Below are 18,237 nucleotides of genomic sequence, written 5' to 3'. Positions count from 1 at the left end.
GTGTGTGCGCACATAAAGAACAGTAAATGGTTAGTTCACACCTAAAAGGACATTGCTCTTAAGACTATTGGTTTTCTTCAAAAACATGTAAAGATGTCTTTAATTAAATCTGAGTATCTTAAAGTATGTTTGCCCAAAGATCTGATCCATTTTTAAAAAAATCCTTATTTTTAAGTCTTCTGAAGGAAATCACTAATTTCATAAGATTCACATTTAAACTTTCATCAGCGAACAGCATTTAAAGATGGTCATGAAAGTTCAGTAGTGCTTGCTTGATGTGAGAGAGCCAATGAGATCCACTTAAGCCTTTGCGTAAACCAATTAAGGGTATTTTGCACATCAAACATGTATGAATAAACAACTGTTGAATAAACCAATATATCCACTGTTCCTGACATTTATGAGTGAATAAATTATCATCATATTAAGTGATTGAGTCTCTACAGAAAACTAATCTGCTAAACTCATCAGGATTTATTTTTGACCTTTTGATTATTTTTGGAAGAATCTGAATTTTGAGTTGATAAAGACTTTCTGTGAAGGGACAGACGTCTCTCAGTTTGACTAAAGATATATTCATTGTGTCCTGATGAAAAAAATTAATTAAATGGAGTCTGGAACAACACAAGTCTGAGGAAATTATGGCACAATTTTGAATTTGGGGTGAACTAACCCTAAAATCTAGTTCATCAATCAAAATCAAGTATTTTAGATAACTGTGTAGTAAATATAAAGGTGTATGTATATTATAAATAAAAAATAAAATCTAATATTGTGATATTTTTATTTATTAAAGAAATACTGTATGTTAAGAGAATAATCCCTCAGCTTCAAATGACAAACCCAGTCAGCCATTACTTGAGCAAAAAAGAAACTGGATTATTTAAAATGGACTGTGTCTGACCAAATAGTACTTTTGACAAAAACGCAATGCTCAGTTAACTGCAGTCAAGATTATTTCATTTTGCAAGCTGCACTGGATGCTGTAACACAGCTGAAGTCATCTCATTTTATACCTCAGTCAAACATTACAGAATTAAGTCCTTCGTGGTGGCCTTGGCAAAGGCTTTGGCAGTAACCCAAACCTGATGCCTTACAACCACCCTGAGTTTATACACTCCCAGGTCACTGCTTCTGGCCTTGTTTTCTTGTTCCTTATAGGGAAACACACAAAGACAGCCTCATTCTGCATTCAACAGCTTCAGAACATCACGGTTCAGCTCAGCTCAGCTCAGCATTAACTACAAGCGTATGATTAAGGTCAATCCAATAACCACTGTTCAAAAACTGAAACAAATAAATAAAACATTAAAAAATGAGAGCGTGATAAACAACTCAAACACATAGCTTCATACTGTAACTCTTTATCTGAAAAAAAAGTTGTAATAGTGGCCAAATATAGGATTGTGACACTAAAGTGCAAATAGTTGTTTTAAGTCATGTACACAGTCATATCAATAATTAAAAGTATTTATTACAATGATGAATTGATAATTGAACACAATACAAAACACAACTCTGCAAAAAAAACATGAATATACTGTAAATAAATTATACAATAGATAAGTCATACCCACATATTTTTTATGTTATTCATGCTTTAATCATGTACACATTCAGTTTGATGTTTTCATTCAGTTTACTGTACTGAATGTTGAAATTACTTATAAGGTAAAAATCAGTTTTTACCATGTATTTAATATTTTTTTCACATTTCTCGAGAGCCTTGGGCTAATTATTGCTGTTTATTCTGTTGAATCCCTTACCCAAAAAGCACCGACACATTATTTAGGCTACCCCTGAGCAATTTTTGTTTGACTTTAGTCACTTATACTTACACTTTTCTATTTGAAATAGTCTGGGTCATGTTTAGTAGGCTCTTGATTTACAAATGAGAAGCAAATAAAGCTGAACAAGACTCCAGGGGTTCCTTCTTTATATGTGGATTACTTGGCTGATTTGGTTATTGATGATTTGACACGATCCAGGATCATTTCGTTCTTCAAAACTCATGCAAGAGTTGTTGTCATAGCAACAGGTCTGGTAACTGAAACCTGCTCAGGAGCAGGCTTATTAGTAAAATCAAGTAAAATCACTTTTATGGCAAAGAATAAGTCCTTTTTCTGTCTTTTAAAGTGAAATATCTCAACATAAACAAAGGGGGCTGAGAAAAATGCAAATTTTCGATGGAAATTTCAGACAGCCTTTTAATTTGAGGTTTTTGCATCTGAACTCTGAATTAAGTATAAAAGTCATGGGGGTCTTATCTTCCCAACAGATTCAAAGAGAACATTTATTATACTGACTGTTTAGACACAAACGTGTACTATTTTGAGGTACCAACTTTAGTAAAAATTGTGTATGATAACAGATATGCGCAATATTCTACAGTTTTTTTTTTAAATGAATAATAAATTATGCAGTCGTGCAGATGTTTTGACAGCTATGACAGTAGCTACGTTTCCATCCACCTATTTTTATGCACATTTTGGTTATATGCATATAGAAATCAGTTGATGGAAAAGCCTGTATTTACATTTTTAAAATGCAAAAAAAAAAACATATGCGCATACCTGAGTAGGGTAAACTTTTTATTCAATAAGACAAAATGTGCATAAACTACGATGGAAACCCTTTTACCGAACAAATTTCAGTATGTGCATTTAAAAAAGCTCATGTGATAATAAAAATGTGTGCAAATGGACAAATCAACAGGCTGAGCACATTGTAAACCATCTGAAATGATTTTTTGGTCATTCTAAAACGTTGTAACTATTTCAGTATTAGTGGTTTTATATTATTATTTGCCTCTAGAATTGTAAAGAGCATTCATTGCGTGTCAGAGTTGTCTTCTGAGGCACAAGTCATTTATTAAATAAATAAAAATATTCACACAGCTTCTCTAACCGCAGCCAATTCCTTTTTACTGTTGGTAATTGGCACCATTTTTATTTATTCATTCATTCATTTTCTTTCTGGCTTAGTCCCATTATTAATCCGGGGTTGACACTGCGGAATGAACCGCCAACTTATCCAGCACGTTTTTTACGCAGTGGATGCACCCATCTCTGTGAAACTTTCACACACACACTCATACACTTCAGACAATTTAGCCTGCCCAATTCACCTGTTCCGCATGTCTTTGGACTTGTGGGGAAAACTGGAGCACCTGGAGGAAACCCACGCAATTGTAGGGAGAACATGCAAACTCCACACAGAAACGACAACTGACCCAGCCGAGGCTCGAACCAGCAACCTTCTTGGTGTGAGGCGACAGCACTACCTACTGCGCCACTGGGTCACCACGCATCGCCACGGTGCCATTTTATGCCAAATTAATTGAAACGCCATACGCCGATTAAGAAACTTGAATAGGCCTAGGATATGCCAGATGTAAAACTAAAAATTGCTAAATACTCTCGACACATGAAAGTGTTAAACCTGCAGCCCAAAACAAATGTGGAAAGTTACTGTGTATCATATTTTATGTAATTTTGCTCACATGGATAATTGAATGTTAATCAGATGATGTGATTAAGCTGCTTTGCCGTCAGTCAATCGTTGCATTGCTGATCATAATTTCAAGGATCAATAGATCTGTCCTTTACAACAGACTGCATGATCTAAAATCAGTTGATCCAGACATTTTAATGATTTGCCAACTTGTTTGAAAAACCAAATTAGCCAGAAATCAGTTATCAAGATTAAAAGATCCCTGATTCGCCAAATCATCTTAGATCATTTAAGTGAAGTATGAAGAACGGACCCCAGTTCTGAGCAGATAAAACCTCATGACACCAACTTCAATGCTAATACATGATTTAGACCTTCATTTTCAACACTATTCTACATCCAAACTTTTTTTCTATGTGATATTACAAGGCTGACATATTTCATAAGATTAATCTTGTTGTGATTCAGTGGCTTGAAGCTCTGATCGTCACGAAGCGAAGTCTGACGCACAGATGGTAATGGACTTCTGCAATTTCAATATCTTGGTAAAGCTCACTTTTTAAATGGGTCGATAAAACCAAAGAGACTTCATTTGTGTTTTGGCTTGATAAAGCTTAGTGGGTGTGAACTGGCATTCAAGTCTAATTCCTTTCATGAGCGCTTAGAGTTAATGCTGCAGTCAAAGCATTAACTTTGAAAGAGAAAGGCATTTAAAAGGCCCATAATTATAATAAAACACTTTGTTCTACACATTCACTCTTTGCATTACAATTTTTTTCATATCAAAAACGTCGACTTTAAGCTCTCAGACATGGAAAGCCCGATGATTCAGTTCCATCATACTTCTTGTTCTGTAACTTAACGAATATAGTGGACAAGGTGCTGTAGACTATTCATGCTTTTTTTCCGTTTTCTCCTTGTGCTTTTCTGGATGTTATTTGGCCAAATATACAACAAATCTAGTCATTCTATTGCCACTGTAGAAATAGAAACAGTTTAGGTATAGCATATGCACTTATGGTTACTAAAATAAGTGTTTTATATTTTATATTGTCCTTTCATCATGTCTAGCCTATCCTAATGTTACATTATATTTGTATTTTACTGCAGCGGGAAGGCCCCCACCCTAATGATAGAAAGACTGTCATGTCTGCAATTTAAAAATGAAATTACTAACTTATTAGATTTACTGCTACACTTTTTTTTTTCCTTAAGGAGATCTTTATTTTCTGTGCTAATTTACTAACGGGAATTTAAACCACTACAGAAATTGATTATTAATTAAAACAAATCTGGATAATATTGGTAACAATGACTAATAACATTCAGGCCAATTGAATATTCCATGATGTGCCTAAATTATCAAGTACAATAATTAGATTTTTACCCGCAGTTGGGGGTGGTCATTTAAAATCCTGTCAATATGAAATTGCATGGAACATTTCGTGCATGTAATAGCAACTGTTTAATTATGTTGTGGTTCATTGTTAGTAGACTTATACAAGTAGTACTTGCAATAAATAAAACTTGCACTAATGTTAGATTCTGTGGAAGAAATGCTACTAATGTTAAACCAAAACAAGTCAGCCATGCCAGGCAAATTAATTACATGCCAGACATTTAATTGCGTATTTCGGTTAAGAAGAACAAAATGCAACTTGCTAAAGAAATCTCACAGAGTTGGCTTTTTTTTAGTCATGTCACTTTTCCCTAGAACATTACACATGCAAATCCAGGAAGGAAGTTTTTTTAGTTGTTGTGTGTGTGTTTGTTTTGTCTTCGGAAAAGATGCTCTCAGACCCTGACCCCTAGACAAAATCATGATAATTACCTATTTCGGATATGAAACAAGGTGACAAGTTCACATTCCTGCAAAATAATGCACAGCATGTAAAACAAATTTTATTTTTGTGGTCACTTAAAATAAACTACATCCATCCAAGGTCAAAAATACTCTTTATTTTATTTTAATATACACTGTTGAGTGTCTGAAACATTGTTGAGTTTGTTCTAAGAATGCAGTCTCTCTAAATCTATCCTTTCCAATAATCTACTTTGCTCTGATTGCTCAGATAACCCAGTCTGTTGTGATTGATTTACTGTACCTCTTGTGTGTGTGTCAGAAACCATACATCCATTACCATATCTAAATATCACCTCTGAAAGCTTTCCTAGCACTTGTAAATAATGATACAAACAAACTATAACAATAGCAGTGATTTTACAGTCAAGTCCCCACTATTTGAAAGTGTAAGCAAATGTCATCAACACAAACTAATCTCCTCTACCCCTTAGCAACAACTACAGTGCCAGTGTTTGACAATCAAAGTAGATGTTGGGCTGTCAAAATACTCATACTGATAAAAAAACTGAAAAATGTTTTACTCTTAAGTTAAATAAAACTATTATTAGTATCTAACCTTTGGGTTCTGTGACATCTTGAAAGATCTAGACACAAACTGATGATAGGATACGTTGAAAATAGTGTCACCTTGTGCACTGCGTTTTGGTGTTTTTCTGACCTGGGAAAGTTTTGTGGACTTGCTTTCTGTCCTACACATACAAGAGTATGCAAGTGTGGGTATTTGGACAAGCCCATAAAGCAGCCAATGAAGACTACAGGTTGGTCATTTGTAAATGAGTTTACAAATTTATGTGCAATAAGAACATTTATTGACCATTTTGAGGCATGTAAACAATAACAATGGGATCCCACTTTATATTAAGTAGCCTTAACAAATATGTGCTGTATTTACACTGAAATTAATCATTTGTTGCAATGTGTGTATTGTGAAAATGTTTTTACATTGTAGTAATGATTGATTAAATATCTGTAATTAATTTCTGTAATTTACGTCACCTTAACCCACCTTTAAACCAACCCATACCACCAAACCTGTCTCTAACCTTCCCCCTATCCCACCTCAAGAACACTAGAAGTGTTCTGCAAAACATTATGAACACAGTAAGTACATTTAATTTTTTTTTTTTTTTTTTATGCGAGTACCTAGTAGTTAAGTCCACATAATATAAAGTCGGACCAACAATGGTCCAAATGTATTTCCTGTTTTTAATTTTCATAGCGTCAGAAAATTCAAAAAGGTCTGAATCTTGAAAACTGATGTTATGATAGCTGTTTAAATATTAAGTTATAATTAAATTGTCTGATTAAAAAGGTACATATGGAAAGGAAAAGAGTGTGTCTCCTAAAGGTGATTTGTCAAGTCCACACATTCAAAATTGCACCATGTTTCACAGACTTTATTATTAACCAGTTCAGAATTATTTCTTGTGGGAAACAATACCTCATTTATGATCTATGAAACTTTGCACAATTTTACATTCACAAGCAGTGAATGAAAGTGGAGACTGCACAAAGAAGTCTGTTGTTGTGTTACAGATAGCCTCCAGTATGAATGACTCGATGCCAGTTGGTAGAGCATCATGGCACAAGCATCCAGCATAAAAGAGAAAACAGTTGGAAGAGCTGATAGAGAAGACGATCCAGCACCACAAGCTGCTCAAAATGTTCAGGGCCTTTAAGTTTCACTTTATTGTAAAAACAACATGTGCATGCATTCATTTCAGAGGACATAATAACAAATTATAGGGTTACACTTTATTTTAAAATTAAATTCTCGCTATTGATTTTAAACCACATCTTTTTGCCTCATCAAACTCATAATTTGCTGCTCATTAATAGTTAGTAAGAATGTTAAGGGATTAGTTTACATAAAAATTATATTTCTGTTATTTCTCACTTTCATCTTGCTCAAATCATCTGATACTTTTACTGATCTTCAGAACAAAAAATTAAGGTACTTTACATAAAACCTGACGGCAACAATCCTGAGACATTCTTCAATATCAGAAAAAGTCAATAATCTTGTCACAAAATTTCATGTGACTTATGGTTCAACTGTAATCTTACAAAGCTCTAAGAACACTCTTGTGCACCAAAATAAAACTGTAAAAACTGTTTTGTTCATATGTCTTCTGCATCATAGCAGGGTGCATGTACAATACAATGCTTGCGTGTTGTGCTGCTGACTCTAATGCCGATTGTTGTACTGCCTATAGTAAACGATCACCCTGACCTGAACTGGTAGAGAAACCATTGGCAAACTAAGCTGTTTTTGCAGTTTTATTGGCACATAGAAGTGTTCATAACATATTTCAGAGCAGTAATCATAATATTGTGAAACCATGATATATTTATCCAAGGTTATCAGTATCTCATACCATCCCGTGCCGACTCTGAACCATTACTATATGGATGATGAGGGAGCTCTTGAATTAAAATATATTAATACAGAATATGTTCTGATTATGAATAAAGGTCTTAGGGGATTGGAATGACATGAGGGTGAGTAACTAGTAATGGCATTTTCTTTTTTTAGTAAACTAACCCTTAGGTTTAGGTATTCTGTAAAATAAGGCATGTAGTGTAGTGCTATGTACTTTATAACTACTGATAACAGTTAATATGTTAATATTAGGCTTGCTAACCAGAAACTAGTTAATAGTGAAAAAAGTGTTGCCAATTGTTTTCACCAAAAGTCATTTAAGTGCATCTGATTAGTATAGAGCTTTCCACAATAATTATCAATCCAAAGCAGCTTTAGAATATTGTGCACAGAATTACATTGAAATACAGTGGTCAAGCAAATACATAGTTAACCTGCAGTAATACAATATAAAGTGTACTTAAAACAAATATATCTATGTATATTCATTCATTTTCTTTTTGGCTTAGTCTCTTTATGAATCAGGGGTCGCAACAGCAGAATGAACCGCCAACTTATCCAGCATATGTTTTACGCAGCGGATGCTCTTCCAGCTGCAACCTATCACTGGGAAACACCCATACACTCTCATTCACACACATACACTACAGACAATTTACCTCTGCCGCATGTCTTTGGACTAGTAGGGGAAACCCATGGGAAAATATGCAAACTCCACATGGGAATTGTAACTGACCCAGCTGAGGCTTGAACCAGCAACTTTTTTGCTGCAAACTGACATCCATATGTATATAAAATAATAAAATCTGTGTGTTGTGTTTTGCTACATATATGGTGCTATAGTCAGATGTATCCACCAGCAACTTGCCTTTGAGCCAAAACTTTCCTTCACATCATCCACAGAGAGCAGCCTCTTATTTGCCTTATCAACACAGTGTGTGTGTGTGTCTGTGTTACTGTGTGTTTAATTCTCAGTATGCCCAAAAGCCCTTGCCACTGTGGGTTCACCTGTAGGGTGACCTGTACTGAACTCCACCTCATACCACCTCTTATCTGCTGGGAGCCACTGCTGACGCTGAGCAGGGGGCAGGGGAAGTGCCAGAGACATTATATGTATTTTTAGATGTGTCATGAATATGGATGGTTTTGGGGAGCAAATGAGGAGCAGGAGTTGGTCATAACACACAGTAATCTGATGTGAACCGTCGTTTTATTTCACCCAGGATTCCACTGTCTCTTCGTTTTACACAAAACCAAAGTTGTAAAATAATTTATTTATTCCGCAAATGTTGTAAATATAGCACATCCTCCTCCCAAGTGCGTTTGAATTGGAAGAAGGCTGAATAACTGAAAGTTATTAAAGTCTTTTCCCCTTTTCACATAAGTTAGTATCAGGATCAACATCCAAACAAGGCAATATGTGGATAGATTTGCTTGCTGTTCACGAAAAGGAAAACAAACTTATGAATTATACATTAGAGATAAAATATCTTTTTATTGTAAGATCTGAATATTTATGAGATTCAAAAAAATAACTGTTATTTCTGGATTAGTTTATTTATCAGTGTTTATATACTCAACAAGCCTTTATAACTTTAATCCTTATGTAGGCAGAAGATTCTACAAGGTGGCTTTAAGACCACATACATATATAACAAATATAAATATAAAAATATAAAAACAAGTATCAAAATAAGTAAAGCAAATTAAAACATGGATATGTGAGTGAAATTTAAAAGCATGAACTCTAGACCTAACTCATGGAAATTTTAAAATGTAATTTTTTTTATAGACAGAAAGGTAGCTTTAATTACATTTTAACAAAACTGATTCTAAAAGTTGTTTTTGTTGTTATTTTTACTTGTTTACACATTACTGTCATTTAAAAAAAATACATTTAAAAGATAATTATTATTATCTTTTATTCGGTGAGATTATTCTTCAAGAGCATTGATTGTTATGTCTTCAGGCTTATCTTACAAATAATTGGGTCACTCCATGAAATGAGAGCTGTATCTGTTTTGAAATGGTGATTTTTTAAAAAGCAAATTTCATTATAATGATAAACATCAAATCAGATTAAAGATTAAATCAGATTAAATTGTTTTGTTTTATATTCAAAAAGGTTACAGCTACAGCATGCCTGCTTAAGTATCAGTTTCAGGCTATCTCAGGCTGAATAACTGAAAGTTATTAAAGTCTTTTCCTCTTTTCACATAAGTTAGTATCAGGATCAACATCCAAACAAGGCAATATGTGGATAGATTTGCTAGCTGTTCATGAAAAGGAAAACAAACTTATGAATTCTACATTAGGGATAAAAAATATATATTTTTACTGTAAGATCTAAATGTTTATCAGATTAAAAAAAACTGTTCATTCGATGTGTTTATTTATCAGTGTTTACATACATAACAAGACTTTATGACTTTAATCCTTATGCAGGTGGCTTCAAGACCACATAAAATTATATCAAATATAAATATAAAATTATAAAAACAATATATATATGTGAGTCAAGATTAAAAGCATGAACTCTAGACCTAACTCATGGAAATTTTATAATTCTGTATTTTTTTTTTTTTAGGCATAAATGTAAATAAAATTAACAAAACTTCTAAAAAAGCTGTGTTTTTATCATTGTTTTACACATTATTGACATTTACAAATTTTGTCATTTTACTGGAGAGGTGGAGAAAGGGGTATATTCTCACAGACTCTTAATTTAAGCCATCCAGCCTCGGTGCTTCCGGTGAACTTCACTTTCTTTCCACTATAAAGTTGCCACATTTAAGGTCTGATTTCTTTAAAAAACAGTGATCTTCACTTTCTAATAGATAAATGACATAGAGTGGGTCCCAGACCGGACAGAAGCACTGCATTAAATTCCATTTCCCCCCACCATGTCTTTACAATATGACGGTTTATTTGACTTCAGTATTTTCAAAGGAGTTTCTGTGCTTGTATGCTGATCCTCATGGCGCTAGTGGTCACATGGTCTTTCAACAACTAAATAAACGCTTAAGTCTATTTAACTGAATGTATTTACAAAATTGATGCTGGAAAAAGACCCTTATGAAATTGAAAATAGTCACATTAAGCTTTCACCAAAAGTTTATCGTTGGCTGAGAAAAAAATACTTTATGCATTTAGCAAATTGCTGCTTTCAGTTTTTTTGTACATGCATTGAAAATCAGTAGAGTCTAAAACTGTCACTTGCCCTCACTGACTTTCAATGTGTAGACAAAAAACACTTTAAAAATATCTTCTGTTTATGTTTAGAAAAAATAGGAGTCTAAAAAGAGTCCTACAGGTCCGGAAAGACAATACATTTTTTAAATAATTTTCATTTTATCCCTTTAAATATCATGAAAGCAACTTGAAAACAATTAATTTATTTTATGGGCTTGACAAATGGAAAAAAAATGCAGTTTTACCACACAGCGTGGTCCATCAGTGGACCAGAAACAGTTTGGTCACAGCTGGGAACTGGAGATATGCAGGAAAACACTTTCTGGTGTGACAGCCTCAAACCACTCTTACTTAAACCATGAGGCTTTTTCATCCTTCAGCATATGCACATGTTTGCCAGCTTCAAATAAGGATTCTGGGATGGAAGTCGAAGGTATTTGTTGACTTCCAGTGCCTTGGTAGGTTTCTTTTGAGGGAATCCTTTGTGGTTTATCTTTCAAATGTTTCATTTACAGAATAAAAGAGGAAAACAAAATCGTTCAGAGGAACACGGAAGAAACTTTTCTCACATGTAAAACAGCAGGTAAACACCTCTACAAGTAAAGTAGATTTTAATACACTTACAAACATTTAATTCACCAAACCATATTTTCAACCCAATGAAGTTTATCTATTTTCTTTGTACATCATAGAGGTTCTTAAATAATGTGGACCAATTCATGGCCAGCGAACTAAACTGTCCTTTATGTGTGCTTTTCTGTAACGATTGCACTTTTCATAATGCAACAATTGATGTTCTATTGCACAGGACCACCAAAGTGCACAGTACCACCTATGCAATGCGTTTGAGGTTACAGCAAACCTTTCACTTTCTTCTATTCCCTCTTGAGTTCTCCCAAGCCCAAGGCTAACCATTTCATCCTGTGAGTAGGTTATACAATATGAATGTCAACAGAAGTCTAGCTCAGGTCTGAGTTCTTAAAGAGTTTGTCCAACAGCATGGCCTCTCCAATTGTGAGTCCGAGGCCACGATGCTCAATTTGAGGGACGTCTGACCACACAGTCGCACATTTTTCTGAAAGATTCTCTATTTGTCTGATAGCTGTTTCCAGATGGACCCACAAACAAGTGTACCCCAAGGATATTCATTTGCAGCTCTAATGTTCTGTGGCGAAAAGGACCGAAGTCATTTCAGCTGAAATAAATTGAATCTGGAGCTCATCGGAAGCTTAAGTTAAGCCCGCAGGTACAAACGCTTTCCCCTTTCCAGACAAAATGGACACGAGGAGAAAGTCTGAAATCTTAAATAAGCGATAACGTAAACAGCGGCAGAAGGGGAAAGTGAAATGAGGCTCAGCTTCTCTCTGTGTAAGTCAAATTTGCTGTGGGAGACATTGTGATTGATTTGGGTTTGAAGCGTGTGGAGCAGCTGTTTGTGAAGAGAAAAGCAAAGCGTGGACACATGCCACCACAAAAGGCGGCAGTCTATTAAATGCCATGCTTTCACCCAGGGCTTTGAGACCACTGAATCAGAACAGACAGGTTTCATAACATGCACAGATACATCCCCTTTGCACTTTTAATTACAATCCCATCCATGATCTGCTTTTCCCAGTGCATGTTTTTATTCTCCTCCAAAATGATTCACTGAGTTATGATACACACTGGTGGTTCAGCTGGGTATCTCTGTGTCACCTCTTTTTTCCACCCTCCCCCTTTTTACAGCAATTTAAATTGTGATCCGACGGAGCACATGAAAGAGGATTTTGAGGCACATCAATTCTGCACTCAGACACAGATACATCGGAGCATTTCCCTCCTGCTGTATTCCCATATGACTCTTACTTTTTATAGAAACACCGCCCCCTCTTACTTTCTATTACATGATGTACGTTATATATTATAACGCCTGCTGAAAATAGCTCATGGAGGCGCTATAATTATAATTCTTGAAATGAATATAAATTTGAAAGAGATTTTTATTATCTTTTATTTGGTGAGATTATTCTTCAAGAGCATTGATTGTTATGTCTTCAGGCTTATCTTACACATAATTGGGTCACTCCATGAAATGAGAGCTGTATCTGTTTTGAAATGGTGATTTTTATAAAAGCAAATTTCATTATAATGATAAACATCAAATCAGATTAAAGATTAAATCAGATTAAGTGGTATTGTTTTTTCAATGGTATTGTTTGTTACTGCTACAGTTCACCTGCTAAAGTATCATTTTTACTGAAAAACCATGAGCATCAGACTTGCAATCTCATGTGAAATAAGTGGAAAATGATTTAAGCATTACATGTGAAACACATGTAAACAAAGGTGGACACATTGTTGAAACATGATCATGTGTTTTACATTTCCACTTATGATCATGTGTGTTTAACATATTTCAGGCATTTCCTTTATTAAACATCAGTGGGAGTCAGACCTTGCTATACACATTGACAAGTTATTAAAAAAGGTTAGGCCTAAAGTAGGTTTCTTATACATTTTAATCTTTTCCTTAACCTTCCTGTCATGTTTGGGTCAAATCCGACCAATTTGCAGCTTAAAACCCTCATAAATATTGTGTTTTACATCTGATTGCCTCAAGGCCTTATGATATACTTCACACTCTGCGCTTAACCATATAGAAGTGATGATCACCTCTTTCATTGAGTTTTGAGTGTTTTGATCAACCTTGTTACACCTGTGGTGTTCCCAGAAATGAATGGGTCTCCAGACTATAGTCATCCATCAGACAGAAAACATCTCCATACGCACCACCCCAACTCACTAACACATTTCAGAATGAACAATGTCTTTTGCAGGTACACATCTCTTTTACATGCTTGTGCCGAACCTCCAGCCTGATCTTACAAGGAAACATAACTATTTTATGTTTTGTCAATTTAGTGGCTAATTTGTACTAATTTCTTTCTTTCTTTCTTTCTTTCTTTCTTTCTTTCTTTCGGCCAATCTCTATTCAGCCAATCTTGCTTATCATCGATTATTTTATTGGAGTAGACCATTAGCATCTCACTCAAAAATGACCAAAATATTACAAGGGCTAGTTCTGTGTCTACTCACCATCCATACCCTCAGTCACTATTCCCTACATTAGTACACTAATATAATCCAACTGACGGACTGAATGAAAATTCGAGTACACAGGAAAGAATACATATATAGTTTTGTTTGTGCTTTACTGGTTGATAAATCATTCCGATGGATAAATCATGCAGATGGTGCTTATTTGTGTTTTCGCTGCAGTTATTTTATGTCTAATTCTATAAATTCATGTTACACACTACTTTTACACATTGTTCACAGCTAAAGAATGTTAAATTAAAATCTGGTGGTGAAAAATGTTTTTTGTGCAACTGTAAGAGCAGTTAAAACAGACTGGTCAATTTTGACCAGGAACACTAAAGAAAGGGGCGGGATGTGAACACGACATGAGGGTTAAAAGGCACGTAAGAAATTATTTAAGCATACATTTTTGTCTATAATTGATTATGGTGATAATCTATATATGCATGCAGCCGCTACTCTACTAGATTATGTTTATCATGCAGCAATACACTTTGTCAAAGGTGCAGACTCATGGACACATCACAGTATTTTGTACGATTCCTTATTTACTTTAAAATGCTCTCTTAGGTAAACTACCATCCAACTTTCTTATTTGCTAACATTTTACATAAATTACCAACACACTAGATTTGGTTCCTGTTTTCGGTTAACAGTCCCAAGGGTATTGTCAGAACTTGGCAAACATGCTTTTTCCTTTTATGCTCCTACAGGGCTTAGAATGACCTGCAAAATCAGCTTAATCTTGACACACCTCTGACTCTGAGTATTTTTTAACATCTTCTGTACAACGTCTTAAAGGATACTTGTAATTGTATTTTATGATCCGACCTTTTTACGAATGGTGATTTTGTGGTTATTGTTTTTGGGATTTTTGTGTGAAACTTTATGTACTGTCTGTCATCTTCACTGGAAGAAGAGACAGTATTGTCTCAATGTGACCTCCTGGCTAAAAAAAGGAAATAATAATAATAATAATAATAATAATAATAATAATAATAATAATAAAGACCTTAATCTTACATTCGAGGATAAGATGTGAACCAAGATTTTGTGCCATGTTCATACCTCCTCTATTTGTGCACAACATTGCCTTAACCAATTAAAATTAGTTTATCAAACATACTTGACTAAAATGAGGTTGGCAAAAATAACCCAAGACTTGGACCCCTATGTGATGGCTGTAATCAAGCACCTGCAGACTTAATACATATGTTTTGGCTTTGTCCATCAATAACTTATTTTGGCTATTAATTTTCAGCTGTTTCTCTTCTGTGAAAGATGCACATCGAACTGTGTCCTCTTATTGCGCTTTTTGGACTTTCTTATAATATAACAGGGTTATCGAGTTGAACTGCAAATGCCCATTTTTTGACACTGTTAGCATGACAGATTATTCTTTTAGTATGGAAACAAAGATTTCCCCTGTGTTTTGACAACTGGTTGCGAAATGCAATGAGCTTCATCCATTTGGAAAAAAATCAGGTTTACAATAAACGGCAATACTAGAGCTTTTTCTGAAACATGGGACCTATTTAAAATGTTCTTTTCTGAGCATATCTGTATCTCTACAGACGGTCAATCTAAATCTTAGGGCCTTTCAATTGCAATGCAAATGTAATTAAGTACACTGTATAAATACTGGGTACAATCGCTTCACAGCAAGAAGGTCGCTGTTTTGAGCCCCGGCTGGGTCAGTTGGAATTTCTGTCTGGAGTTTATGTGTGTGAATGAGTGTGTATGGATGTTTCCCAGTGATAAGTTGCAGCCGGAAGGGCATCCGCCGAGTAAAACATATGCTGAATAAGTTGGCGGTTCATTCCACTGTGGTGACCCAAGATTAATAATACGACTAAGCCGAAAATAAAATAAATGAATGAATACCTGAAAATTAATGTTTGCAATATTGGGTTATCAAGGTACATGTGAATTCTGTACAGGTTTTTTATTGTTTAACTTATTTGATAATTTTTTTATTTATGATCAATTATATTCATTATTATTATTATTATTATTATTATTATTATTATTATTATTATTATTTCTTTTCTCTCTTGGATAAATGTAATTTCATCTTGTTTAGAGGGTATGGGTGGGAATAATGCTTGTGTAAATTTCTCTGTAAAACTACTTTGTTATATCTGTAAAAGTTTCATAAACAGATAAATAAAACTTATTTCAGGCATGATTTTGTTATTGGTTTTTCTGTAGGGTGAGAACAAACGGTATTTATTGAAATATCAGTTTTGACATTTTTACAGATAGTCCAATTGTCAGATAATTACTTTATAAAATAACAGGTTAACCACATGAATTGACCCCTGGTGACAAAGACAAAATATAATATTAAGAAGATGTAAAATCAAGTAAGAACAAATCGCATCCTGAAACACTGAGTCATAAATAAAATGCCAAATCAAGTAGCTTATTTAAATAATTCATTCCAAGAATTGGGCACAGTACAATTGATCATAATTGTATTATAAACATGCAAACAGATAAAAAATGTTAATAAATTCTATTGTGCTATCTCATAAAATAATAATATTGGATTTAGTTACTGTTATGCATGTTAAATTAGCAAGGTTAAACAGTTTTACTGTTAATGAAATAAAAATAGCAGATATTTACTGTCCAACATCATAATAAACTATTTATGTTGACCTGTAATGAAAAAAAATTAAACACAAATATATAAATATGACAAAACATATCCTAAACTTTCTCAATGATCAAATAACAATGAAATACTAAATTAAAAACACATAATTGGGTCATTCCAAGAAATGGCTTCTGTTTTGAAAAGTGTATTTAGTGATAAAAATAAAATTATATGACTGTTAATACATAATGTGCTCTCAATCCATCGATATACAATCTGTAAGTATTACTTTCATTGTTTGCAGATGGCATGTTCGTCATAAGGGATAAACTGGCTCCTTTTTCCTACCCTGACCCAGTCATGTGTCTTCTATTCTATGGGGCTGTACCTTTATACATTCCTCTCCACTTCTTTATATGGACACTCCAACTATTGGAAATAAATAAATAAATACTTTGCTGTAATATTTATCGTCGACATTGCAAGTGGAGCTTCCCTCAGAAAACCGTGGATATGCTTTAGAGCTGTAAGATCTTCTTCCCACGCAAAGCTGCCGTATAATGTTTTTATATGGGCTGAAGGAGAGTCGACGGAAACACACCGACGCGCACGAGACACATGGTACATATTTCGTGTGCTGTTTGGAGCGACGCGCAACTGAAAGTCCGTTCATTCCGACACTGACACCATTTCATCTCACTCTCGCTGACTATTGACTTTTATGGACGAGGAATTTACAGCTTCGCACCCCAATAGCCTGATTAACGTGATTTGATGAATTCATACAGTAAACAAAGAGGACAGTGAAATATTTCTTCGTGGTTCAGAAGCGCGGAGATTCGGACAAGAAAGTTCGTGAAAAGCTGAGAGATGCGCGCGGACTCGCACTACTATGAGGCGCGGCGTACAGTACGAGTGTTTTAAACCTTTACTGTGTCACTGTCAGTAATTTACCTGCTTTAAACCAACATAGATTATGTATTTCGTCGGATATCTGTTGCTCAAGAACTGCTTCAGTGACTCGCGTTTAGCAGGTTGTTCTTTGTTTTGATGCTCCCGTTTATCCTTACGAATCAGAGGTATTGTTGTTTATCGAGTTTACCGGCGCCTCACGGGCTTCTGCAATGCGAGACTACGGATTCAAACCGCTTGACATTTCTCTGGAAAGCCAGTCGACTGCCAAATTTTCATTGAATCAAACTGAATGAGCCGGACACCTGGATTGCCAAGTCGCAAGGTAAGACATTTCAAAACATGAAGCTTAAAAATGTATATATATGGCGCTTATCTACAAACTGCCTTCCGGAATGAGCAGAAATAGTCAGTGTATTAACAGTGTAAGTACCTGCATTAACTGCTATTACGATTAAATGCAGTAGCTTACAAATGTATACTATATATAACAGCCTGTGGCAATTATTTATTACATTTTGAGTTCCAACAAAGTGCATTTTTATGCGTCCTTGTGTGGAAAGTACATATATAACTGCTGTTTACAGAGACACATTACGCATTATGTATTCCATCTTGCAGTAATAAGGTGAATTATCGTTATTGACATCATTTATATGAATTGTTTTAAGCACATTAGTAATGTCAGTTATGATGTACAGTAACTACTATGTGTAGTACACTACACTGTCCAGTACTGTCCAGATGAATCAT

The 18,237-nt window shown here is 34.6% G+C and overlaps 1 protein-coding gene and 1 long non-coding RNA gene across 5 annotated transcripts in view; one reads left to right on the top strand and one right to left on the bottom strand.

The window, feature by feature from the left end:
- The window catches only part of LOC147832231 (uncharacterized), a 328,520-nt gene that overhangs the window by 201,591 nt on the left and 108,692 nt on the right, over positions 1–18,237 (bottom strand). The gene's annotated exons all lie outside the window — the stretch shown is intronic.
- The window catches only part of syndig1l (synapse differentiation inducing 1-like), a 45,862-nt gene continuing 44,850 nt past the window's right edge, over positions 17,226–18,237 (top strand). For both annotated transcript variants that reach the window (XR_015517654.1, XM_087296923.1), the window contains exon 1: positions 17,226–17,809. The gene's annotated coding sequence lies outside the window, so the exon portion shown is untranslated. The remainder of the gene's footprint in view (positions 17,810–18,237) is intronic.

The sequence above is a fragment of the Danio rerio genome, chromosome 20 (genome assembly GCF_052040795.2).
Source record: "Danio rerio strain M-AB ecotype USA chromosome 20, GRCz13ab, whole genome shotgun sequence".
Lineage (NCBI taxonomy): Eukaryota > Metazoa > Chordata > Actinopteri > Cypriniformes > Danionidae > Danio > Danio rerio.
This window is presented reverse-complemented; position numbering and strand designations above follow the sequence as displayed.